Below are 9,530 nucleotides of genomic sequence, written 5' to 3' on the forward strand. Positions count from 1 at the left end.
TCCACATATGCACAGGCACGAATATGCTTGGTGGACATCCTGTACCTATAATTTTGTACGTAACACCAAATACATTCATGGGATAAATTACTAGAGGTAGCGCCACTGAAACAAAAGGTATGCACATCCACTTTTTCTCTTGGAGTTGGCTGTGTGGGGTGGGAGGTAGGGGTATCTGAGGTACCTAACACAGTAGCATTCAGCAGACAGCAATCAGTCAAGGAGTGACAGAGCCCTGCTATTGAGGAACAGATGTGTTTCAATCCAGTGCTGGCAACTGGCTTCACCCTTCCTTCCTTGCCATGTTAACCACTCTGCCACTTGAGAAGTGAAAGAAGCTGAAACTAGTGTTGCTACTTTTGCTTCTTGTTCTTGACTAAAATTAGGTTTCTGAGAGCCATGGCAATTAATTATTCATAGTATCTAACCTTGCCCTTATTACTTCACATACCATCTTATCATTTAAGTGGGGGTAAAAAACGTAGAAACCAGCCCAATAGAACAATTTCCCTCCTTGAGGTGCTGTGTGCAAACTGCGTAGCATCTGGGTGCACCAGGCATGAAGAATGTAGGGCCAGGGAGCACTGGCTGTTAGAACAGCTCCATCCACCCAGGCTCACTTGGTGTTTTAACTTAACATACTTCAAGTGATTGACTTACTTCATCTTAATTAAGATGTCTTTATATGAAACATATTTGTTTTGGAGATCTAAAATTGTTCCTCCAAAGTATGAGGATGATTATGGAAAACCCAGTGCCAGGGTCGGGAGAGGGAAGAGGCACTCGGCTCATTTCAAGATTGCTCATGCTGGGAACCTGCCATGGTGAGATAACTGGTAACACTTGTTTTAAAAATGGATTCCTGCTCTAATGCCATCCATTTCCCTGTAAATTCTATGATTTTGTCATTTTTTAATGCGGAGTAATACTCCATTGTGTATAAATGCCACATTTTTTTTATCCATTCGTCTATTGAAGGGCATCTAGGTTGGTTCCACAGTCTTGCTATTGTGAACTGTGCTGCTATGAACATCGATGTAGCAGTGTCCCTGTAGCATGCTCTTTTTAGGTCTTTAGGGAATAGACCAAGAAGGGGAATGGCTGGGTCAAATGGTGGCTCCATTCCCAGCTTTCCAAGAAATCTCCATACTGTTTTCCAAATTGGCTGCACCAATCTGCAGTCCCACCAGCAATGTACAAGTGTACCCTTTTCCCCACATCCTCGCCAGCACTTGTTGTTGTTTGACTTCCTAATGGCTGCCAATCAGCCAATCCCTAAAAAACAAATGCCAAATGTCTTCTTTGATATAAGGNAAAATGGATTCCTATAGGGTGAGGGAGGGAATAGGGAAGACACAAAGAAATGAAGTTTCCCTGTATCTACCTTGTCTGTAGATTCAACTTTGGAACCCTGTAATCATGATACACAATAACAACACCAAATTAAACTTTAACATGCCATTCCTACAAATCAGAAGTGAAGTGAATGCAATGCACTTCTGATGCAAATGAAATGGTAACATAACTACACAGAGTAGAAACTACTCCAATATTGTAGAAGGTCGTAATCTAATAGTAAACCCCGATCATGAGTATCCCTGAAAACAGACCCTCAAAAGATGCCCCTGCCCCACTCATTTCGGTAACCATATTCTAACTGGATAAGGGCGTCTTACTCTCAGGCTGCTGTGTGCCTCATTTGTAATAAAGCAAGGATTACGTATGTAGAGATCCAAGATTTTGTGCATATGGGAGAGGATGAAGTTAATTTAAAAATCTGGAAAGTCCAAAAAAGAAAGAATCAATGAAAACCCATTGTATTATTTTCTAATCTTTGAAAGCATATATTTATCCTAGATCTGCCCACTGAAAGGCCCAGAACCAATGACCACCCAGCGCACTGTGCATGACATGAGCACCCTCTCCAGATAATGGAGCAAGGGACTGTGGCTCACTTGAAGCAATGGCTGCTTCAAGTCAGGGGCAAGAAAGGCTCAAGAAGAGCCTGAAAATGTCCTTTTATAGCAGAAATTAAGGAAGTTTAAAAAACGTAGTAGGGTCTTGAAGAGGTTCCCATTAGCCAAATATGGAATAATTTGATCACCCTAGAGAACAAAAACAGCAACGGATTGAAATACCAAGTTGAAACCATGCATTCATAATGATGCTTTTAATTTTTAAAAAACTCACTAGTTTCCTACTGGGAAACCAACTCATTATTTTTAAAAGAGATCCTTTAAAAGAGCAAGAATAAGCATTTACCCTGCCTTTACTCTGTGGACGCAGAGGAACCAATTGTTTGGGGGTAGGGAGAGTTTCCCTTTATAGTAGTTTCCTGGGCTCATAAATGAAAAGTAAATCACCATGGTACAGGTCCTAATGAATCTAGAGATATGGGCAATGCACATAAAGACAGGGACAGAATGTGTTAAATGCTGCCGTGGTGACAGAATCAGCAAAAATCTAAGCTGTGGAAAAGTCTACAGGATAAAGATCCTAGTTTCTTCAACAATAAAGAATCATAGGAGGGAAAAAGAGACCAAAGGGAAACTTTAAAGTGAGACTATCAAACATCAGACACATAAATACACTCATGAGAAGACATCTCAAACAACACCACATAGGTGCACACACACGTGTATCTATTCACACACATGCAACAATTAGAAAATGAGATTTAAAAAAATCACCCTTTACAATAGCACTAAAAAATTAACTATCTAAAACTAAATCTAATAAAGATTATAAAGTACCCCTACATTGAAAACTCCAAAAACACTGCTAGGACAAATTAACGACCTAAATCAGGTTTTTTAAACAGTGGTATTCTGAACATTTTGTGCCAAATAGTCCTTTGGTGTGGGGTTGTCCTGCACTTCACAGAACATTAAGCAGAAATATACGTGAAACAAGACTGGCCAATGAGTTGGTAATTATTACGGCTATAAACTAGAACACTAAAACTCATGAAATATTTTCTATGCTCTGGAAGATGTGACAAAGTTTAGATATGGCTTGTCCCCCAAGGGTACGTGGGATGGAAACTTGGTCCCCAGTGTTGAGATGGTGTATACATCTAGGAGGAGGGGCTAGCGGGAGGTCATAGGTAAATTGGCCACATGCCCTTGAAAGGGATTAAAGTATTTTTTTATGGGACCCTGGTTAGTCCTCGTAAGAGAACTGTTATAGAACCCCGAGCCTGACACCATGTAGTCTCTTTTTGCATCCTGCCTTGCCACATGGTCCCTTGCTCCTGCCATTGCCATAAGCCATGATGTGATAAAGATAAGATAGTCCTCACCAGAACTGAGCTTATTAATAACAACCCCAGGCCATAAAAGCTCTAAAACTCTTAGTAAACCACTTTACTTATCTTAGGTATTTCATTGTGGTGACAAAAAATTGACTAACACAAAATATATGAAATTTTCCAAAATAAAAAGTTTAAAAACCTACAATTAAAAATGTTCTTCAAAAGATAAGCTGTCATGAGAAATCCTCTAATGAAAGGGCTCCTTGTGATTGCTGCCATAGTTTACTTTTTGAAAATGAACCATCAGTAATAAGATGGCTCCAAATTTTTCACTCTGTATAATGAGTCACCCAAATCAGAAAGACCATAGAGAATATAAAGAAGCAATTTACCATCTATTCCTATAGTCACTAACATTGCCATGGCAATTATTTTTTAAAGTTTCACCAGGATATTAAAAATAGGACTGAGCTGATGAAAATTTTGTTTCCTGAAGTATAGTAGAAGGAAATGTACACATTTAATTCTTAAAGGAGTATCTTTCCATTACATAAATGAGCATAATTATAAGAATACCTATTTCTTCAAAGGTAATTTTATTGTTCATAGTAGCGAATAGTTAAAAATTTTCAAGTCTTCCTTTGATTTTTTTCTGAATGTTCTAAATTTATAAAATGCTGAGTTCTTAGAAGAATTCAAAATGACTTTTCTCCCCTCTAAATGCCTGGGGAGCATGGACCCTTATGAATTTCACAGGAAATATGGGCCACCTGAATCTAATCAGCCAATGGCCATCATCATCTTACCCTGGAGTCAAGAGATCCCAGATCTGAGAATTGAAGGGGAAAAAAAATGACATGAATTTACCCCTGCTGCTCTTAATGGAGGGTCTGTCTTTTCCATGACCCACAATGTTTTAGAAACCATAGCCCCAGAGGACCACTGGAGTTAACTTTATACAATTAGCAAAAAATGTCAATATGGAATAGCTTCTCTGATGTCTCTGAGCTACCCTCACAATTTAATTTTTTTTCATGGAAAAACAATTGTCTTCGATACAACAAATGCCTTGTAAAATAGCCAAATAGAATGTTATGACCTACAACTGCTTTCATAAAATTTAATATTTAGGAAAAGGCTGTGTGTACACTGTGTTCCAACACAAAAGAGCAATTAAAATATTTGTTATGAGGGGAAATACAATTAGTGTTTTGTTTTTTTTTCAATGAAAAGTGTTGACCACAGTGGGTGGTCAAAGCCACTGTGTCTTTATATTGTTGCTGCAGAATCCTCCCTATATTTAGATCCCTTTTAGGAAGAAAAATGCATCATTTAAGTCAATTTACTTGTCCTGAATACTCCCTGTGATTCAGTTGTTGCTATTTTTTTTTTTTAATCCAGCCAACCAAACAGAAAAATGGGTCATTTCAACAGCAAAACAGCCAAATCCCATAGGAGTGAGTTATTCACTTAATGGTAAGCTAAGGCCCAGGTGTGTCCAGCTATGGCCCAGGGCACTCTCAGCATAAGGCTAATAGAGAATTGGATCCAAAATAAGTAGAAGGGCCCCTTTGAGGTTACTCCCCAAGACAGTTCCTAATTTTTTTCCTGAAAAAAAAGAAGCAAATTATTTGGTGATTGCTTTTTATATTATCCATACAAATGGTATAAATAATATATTATATGTTCCCTTAAAAAAAAAAAGATGATGCCTACAGCCACCAGTAGGCCATTAGGGCACAACAGAACCATATATTTTATTGTGATTTGAACTCTTTTTTGGGGGGGTGGTGTGGAGTGGGGTAATAGGGATTGAAATCAGAGGCACTCAACCACTGAGTCACATTCCCAGCACTATTTTGTATTTTATTTAAAGACAGGGTCTCACTGAGTTGCTTAGCACCTTGTTTTCACTGAGGCTGGCTTTGAACTCACGATCCTCCTGCCTCAGGCCTCCGGAGCTGCTGGGATTGTAGGCATTCACCACAGCGCCTGGCTGAACTCTCTTCTTATATAAACATTTTCTTTAATTTTTAATAGTGAAAGCGTCCCACTATCTAGCTGATTCCTCCTCTCTCTGTCAAGAAAAATAATAAATAAAAGGCTTTATAATGGGAAATTTGATGGGTTGAAATTAAAAGCTAAAAATATGTGCTTTTCCCAGATAAAAGCCTTGAAATGTCTCAATTTCACGGGACCCAGAGGGCCTGACAGCAGCTCCCACTTAGCTGGCACTCATGGTTTCTGGCCCGTGGGCTCAATTTATTCTATCTTGTATCTCAAGTTCTCTAACTTTGAGTACACCATGGCAACAATCAATAGCTAAGATTGATTTGACACTTCTGCAATGAACTATGTTCAGGGCCTTGCACATGCTAGGCCAATGTTCAATCCCTGAGCTATATCCCCCCGCCCTGAATTGACCTATTAACACCATTTGGACATGGGAAACTCATGGTGAACTACTGAAGCCCCAATCTTAATATGAAGATATTGTAGCAATACGAGAGAAAGGAACATCTGGCAGACCAGAGCATAGAAGCTCTTTCAGTCACAAGCTAAAGAGACAGAAATATATGTCTCTAGCCATAGTGTGATTGCAAGGAAGAACAGTGATGTTTTCAGCACCTTGCTCATCCACCCAATGCTTATTAAAGAGAGCATCTTCCTTATGCAGAAAATGAAAAGGAAATGAGAAATGAAAAACTCTAGGCTGAAAGTCTTAGAGAAGTGTCTCTTTCTCCCAGAGGATGGCCCAAGAAATGTGACAAACTTCATTTAAAGACATTTTTGACTGGATTCATAATGATTAAGAATATTTTTCAAGCTGGGCATAGTGGCACATACCTATAATCCTAGCAGCTTGGGAGACTGAAGCAGGAGGATCTCAAGTTCAAAGCCAGCCTAAGCAACTTAGCAAGGTGCTAAGCAACTTAGTGAGACCCTATCTATTTCAAAATTAAAAATTAAAAAAAAAGGGGCTGGGCATATAGCTCAGTTGTTAACTGCCCTTGGCTTTTGTTACTAGAGAGAAACAAAAAAAGAAAAAAAATTCAAAAGAAAAAAAATCTAATTTATTCTGCTTCTTAGTTTAAAAGTGTTCCAAACGTTTTCTTTACTTATTACGCATAGCATCCCTAGAGGTCTGGTATGTGACAGGACAGCACTGGTGGAATGTTCTCTTTTTGGATCCTGCTATGAATCAGATTATAAATAAATTCCATTATCTACGGTTTTTTAGAAAGTTAAATTGCTTCTATAGTGATCCAATGAATATATTCTGTTCATTAAGTTGCATCTTTCCAGCAGGCCTGAGAGATAGGTACAGTTGCCCAGGTCAACTCCCAACCCTGTGTACTCTGCTGCTCTGCATCTTCCAAATATCCATGACAAATTTCCAGTGGAGGATGAAAAGGTCAACTCTACCCAAGACAGATGGTTAGGAGGATGATTAAGAAATCAAGCCAAACAAAAGCAACAGAATTCACTATTAAAGTCAAATAAGTAATTTATGATTTTCTAGGTTGCTCCTTGCCTCCATAAAAAACAAATTGCCTAAGAAAACCATAATTTCCTTTGGAAAAGCCACAATAATATGTCCAAAAAATACTTACTTTCAAAATGATATATCTAAGTCATGTTCCTCAGTTTAAAACAAATGAACAGTGACCCCTCTTCATACAGGGCTTTAGGAAAAAAAAAAATCAAGTGAATCTAATTTTGTTCCATGCATCCATTTATACATTTGCTGAATGGCAAGTATACAGCAGGCACTGTGCTATGAACTGAAGACATGGCTTCTCACAGCCTACACAGTCCAGCCTGGCAGCTGAAAAGATATGCTAACACCCTCGTAGTAAATGGCCTTGGAAACAGGTAAGTGGTTGTTACTTTGACTCCCAAATTTGTCTCTTGTCATGGTATTTTTTTTTTTTTAGCGGATTAGCCTTCCCACCCATACCGCAAACACCATGTTTAATGAGATCTGTGACAGGCTACTTGCCATCTTTGATTTCCTCTTCTCTATTCTTTGAATATATAAAAAGCTTCCCAGTCACTTTTCATTCTCTGCAGGGCACTTCTATTTGATATTCATCTCATTTTCTATTTTGGTTGGAATAAGGGAAAATTCCCCAAGAAGGGGACTCCAACTCTGTTATGTGCTGCCATCTTGACCCCCAGCATATAAATGAGCCCCCGCACATGTCTGTTTAATGAATCCACTAGTCATGTCCTACAAAATCCACACTTCACATGTTATCTGATGAGACTGTCCTTCACAGAGTCCAAAAAATGGTCAAGTATGAGCTTTTCATCAACCTGAGCCCATAAGAGCTGCCTTCACTAAGGGAAAAAAGAAAAAGAAAGAAAGAAATGTGCTTATTTCCTTTATCGGAAGATAGCAGTGGGGGAAAAATTCCTGGAAAGGTTCCATTTACTTTCCAGACACAACTCCCAATAAGACCCTCAGGGAACATTTATCTAAAGGACAGCAAGTCTCTCAAAACATTGATCTCCACAGTCATTGACTTTATAAGTATTTGATGTATAAGAGTTTGAAATAGATCCACCCTTCTGATCAGACTTGTTTTTAGCCTGGGCCTTCTTGGGGATGTGGGAGTCTATAATCTCCATGGGTTTGCCTGAGGCACCCCTGCAATCACAGGCTCCCAACCAGGAGAGGCGCCAGTCCCCAGGGTGTGTTCAGCACTATTTGCCCTCAAAGAGGCTACAGATTCTTACCGGTTTACTTTTGATACACTAACTAATGGCTTAGTCTGTGGCCTTGCATCTAATCAGAAAAATAATGTTGTAATTCACTGGCTGATGCCAAGAAGCCATGAAAGACTGTCACATCCAGTGGCAAAGCTGTTGGCTTGTAGCAGCCAGAGCACTGAAGGACTTTGGTGGACCAGCCACGTGTCTCAGGTTTTCATCACTGTGACTAAAATACTTGATAAGAACCACTTGGAGGAGAAAAAGGTTATTTTGGCTCATAATGAGGTCTCAGTCTGTGGTCAAGCCAATTCCATAGCTGTGGGCCCAAGGTGAGGCAGAACATTATGGTGGGAGGGTGTGGCAGAGGAAAGCTACTCAAGACATGATGACCAGGCCACAGAGCCGGAGTTCTGCTCATCAGGGATAAAACATAAGCCCCAAAGGCACACCCCCCCAGTGACCTACTTCCTCCAGCCACACCTTACCTGCCTACAGTTGTCACCCAGTTAATCCATATCAGTGGATTAATCCACCAATTAGGTCACACCTCTCCTAATCTTATCACTGCACCTCTGAAAATTTTTGCATTATCTCACACAACAGACACCTGATAACTAAACCATAATACCTGGACTCTGAGCCTCCTCCCCATATAGGAACAGAATAAGCAGAAGCCTCCTGGGTCTGTTCCTACAGCTTTGGGGCTTGGTGATTCTCTACAGGTTGATCATTATCAAGCACACTGAAAAAAAAAAACAACAACAAAAAAACAATAACTAGGCCCTTACTTCTTAATAGTTTTCACTGATGCATTTTGGGGATGCACATAATTAAGAATGCTAATTACCCTGATTTGATCATTACATATTGTATGTATGTATTGAACCATCATAGGACACCCCCATAAATATGAGCCAATATTATGGGTCAATTAACATTTTAAAAGATCAAACATTAAAGAAAGAATGCATTCCCTGAGCAGGGCAAGATATTTTTCAAAGCTGAGAGAATTTTAAAAGTAGATGTGTTCCCAACCAAAACATTTTCACTTTTTAGATGGTCTCTGGCACCCAGCAAAGGAAAAGTCAGCAGACGCAGGGGCACCCTTTAGAATTTGTGAGTTCTAAGAGGAAAGTAAGATTATGGGAACAAAAAAAGAGAGAGAGATCTAGTGAACAGGACAGGGAACAAGAGCTTGGTCTGGGGTAGGGGCTGGGGGAAACAGCAGCCTGCAAAATGTAATGCCACCCCTCTCATAGCCCCAAGTGATGGCAGCACCCAGCCGTCAGGCCTGGGAGGAGGGAGAGGGGGAAAAAGAAATAACAGGAAAAGAAGGCTAGGGGAAACATCCTGATCCCCTGTCAGTCCCCATCTTTAACTGCCAAATGATTTTTTTGAGTCAGAATTAACCAGTCTAAATAATGTGACAGACTATTGGGTGAGCAGATATTTAGGAAATAAAATAAAAACAGGGAAGGCTTTCATTTTATTTTTCCATTATTACATTAATCCTGTAAAATTTCAAAACCAAGATAAAAACTGTGGGAAGGGAATGTGA

The sequence above is a fragment of the Marmota marmota genome, unplaced genomic scaffold, assembly GCF_001458135.2.
Source record: "Marmota marmota marmota unplaced genomic scaffold, marMar, whole genome shotgun sequence".
NCBI classification, from domain to species: domain Eukaryota; kingdom Metazoa; phylum Chordata; class Mammalia; order Rodentia; family Sciuridae; genus Marmota; species Marmota marmota.